The following is a 2,767-nucleotide window of genomic DNA, read 5'->3' as shown; positions in this document are numbered from 1 at the left end:
GATATTTCAGCCTCTACAGTGATTATTAAAAGAGATGAAAAAATGTAAAAGTTACATGGAACACTGCTATGCTGTTAGCAAGAACAGAGCAGATCAGAGGTCTGTGTAGTCTGACCCCATTGCAAGGCCTGACTTAAGATGTGACATCAAGAACTTGTGGGACAGAAAGATATTCTTTCATATTTTAATATAAATAAAATACAACCTAGAAAAGATTTTACCATTGCTAAGTGAGCATTTACAGTGGCTTATTTATTCGTCTTAATTTTTTAAAATTTCAACTGATGGTAATTGTACATATTTAGGGGATTTTGAGCATCATTTCGGCACAGGTATCGAGTGTGCAAGGAGCAGGGTAGTTGGTTGATCCAACTCTTTACACACTACCAATTCTTTCTGTAGGGAGCATTCAAAAATCATATGTATTAATTCTCTTCAAATTTAAAATTAATTGACAGATAAACTGGTGATAGCCTCATCTTTTGGTCTATTAATTGAAAGAGTCATGCTAAAGACCTTGGAGGTCTTTCTAGGTTTGCACTTCCATGTTTCTCAGTGAAGTAGATCTCAGAGAAGACTTTTCTTCTGTTTTCTGTCCTCTAATATTTTCTTTTCTGCTGGGGAAAATTTGAAGGCCCAGGTAACAACTCCTCCAAGAGCAGCTTCTACATTTGAATTTCCAGATTGTCAAGGATGAAACAAAGCCGAGAAGCCGACCTCTTTCCCACGTTTCTGAACATCAGTGCTTTGATGACGTCCGTCTTCTTTTGGAAACAGTCTCAGTGTTTTGTTTCACCTAAAATTCATTTTGGATGTGTTAAAACATTTTCTTTGCTTTCTTAAGAGTTTAACTATTTCCTTTGGCCTCTTAAATAAGGATTTCTCCTGAACTTTGTCCTTAGACTCATCGTTTTTTTTTCCTGCTAAGTACACTTGAGCAGCTGATTGGGTATCTTTGCATTCCATAGGAGCATACTATGAGGTTTTAACTATTAATCTGAGACCAGCCTCTGCCCATTGACGACCTCCTCATCCAAACCTTTAAAGTAAACAGTGTTCTCAATTCCAGACACTCAGATTTCTATATATTCAATCAGGTAAATTCTGTTGACCATGACTCTAAAATGGCCTTGCCATGTCTTTCTGCCTGTTATTAGGTCAGAGAACCTCTCAAAACTACCTTTAATTTTTATTTTTTATAATTAAAAAATGTTGAGATAGGACGCCGCTACCGCCACCAGTGCAGCTGTGCCAGAGCCGTGAGGAGACCGGCTGCCTGACTTCCCCCCACCCTCACTGGCCGCTGCGTCCTCGGCACTTTACTGCCACAGCCTACTCTCCAGGATTTTTCTCATTGGATTTGTTTCAACAGTCTGTTAAAACATGGTGGATTACTATGAAGTGCTGGGCGTGCAGAGAGATGCCTCACCTGAGGACATTAAAAAGGCGTATCGAAAACAAGCACTTAAATGGCACCCGGACAAAAATCCTGAGAATAAAGAAGAAGCAGAGCGGAAATTCAAACAAGTAGCTGAGGCCTATGAAGTGTTATCAGATGCTAAAAAGCGGGACATCTATGACAAATACGGCAAAGAAGGATTAAATGGTGGTGGAGGAGGAGGTGGAAGTCATTTTGACAGTCCATTTGAGTTTGGCTTCACATTCCGGAAACCTGATGATGTCTTCAGGGAATTTTTTGGTGGAAGGGACCCATTTTCATTTGACTTCTTTGAAGACCCATTTGATAACTTCTTTGGAAACCGAAGAGGTCCCTGAGGAAGTCGAAGCCGAGGTGCAGGCTCCTTTTTCAATGCCTTCAGTGGATTTCCTTTCTTTGGAAGTGGATTTCCTGCTTTTGATACAGGCTTTACTCCATTCGGGTCACTAGGTCACTTCATTCTCTTCAGGGTCATTTGGTGGCAGTGGAATGGGCAACTTCAAATCAATATCAACATCAACTAAGATAGTTAATGGCAAAAAAAATCACTACAAAGAGAATTGTGGAGAACGGTCAAGAGTAGAAGTTGAAGAAGATGGACAGTTAAAGTCCTTGACGATAAATGGTGTGCCCGACGAGAACGTCCTTGCAGAAGAATGCCAGCGGAGAGGCCAACAAACACCAGCTCTGGCCCCTGGCCCAACCCCAGCACCAGTCCGGGTTCCCTCCCAGGCCCGGCCCCCGGCCCCAGCTCCAGCCCCAGCTCCAGCCCAGATTTCGGCCCCTTCTGTCAGCACCCGCCCACAGAAGCCACCCAGGCCTGCCCCAACGGCCAAACTTGTGTCTAAAAGCAACTGGGAAGATGAAGAGCAGGACAGGCAGCGGGTTTCTGGCAACTTGGATGCCCCTATGACCTCAGCAGGGCTCAAAGAAGGTGGCAAGAGGAAGAAGCAGAAGCAGAAAGAGGACTCGAAGAAGAAGTCGACCAAAGGGAACCGCTAGGCTGGATTTGGCGGCAGCCACAGCAGTCGCTCTCGTGTGTGTGTGTGTGTGTGTGTGTGTGTGTGTGTGTGTGTGTCTGTGTGCAGCGGCATCCTTTTAAGTGCCGCCCAGGGTCACTTCGCTTAGCAGGATTATGGACGTGTGTGCCCACAGATCGGTAGGATCAGGGGTGCTGGAGATGGAGGCAACAATCCTGGGTGTCTTGTATAAGTCTGTGACACAGCCTCAGCCGCCTTGTAACTGCTTCTCCCCAACACTAAGTCCATAGCGGTTTCCTCGAGTTTTAAGGGTCTGCCTAATTCTTTTCAGCAGCCCAAGCCCTGCTTT

General features: G+C 44.5%; 1 pseudogene; it reads left to right on the top strand.

Annotated features, from left to right (window-relative positions):
- Positions 1-1,383: 1,383 nt before the first annotated feature.
- Positions 1,384-2,440, top strand: LOC114622704 (annotated as a pseudogene).
- The last annotated feature ends 327 nt before the right edge of the window (positions 2,441-2,767 follow it).

This window comes from Grammomys surdaster, unplaced genomic scaffold, assembly GCF_004785775.1.
Source record: "Grammomys surdaster isolate TR1022 unplaced genomic scaffold, NIH_TR_1.0 191, whole genome shotgun sequence".
In the NCBI taxonomy this organism is placed as follows: Eukaryota; Metazoa; Chordata; class Mammalia; order Rodentia; family Muridae; genus Grammomys; species Grammomys surdaster.
This window is presented reverse-complemented; position numbering and strand designations above follow the sequence as displayed.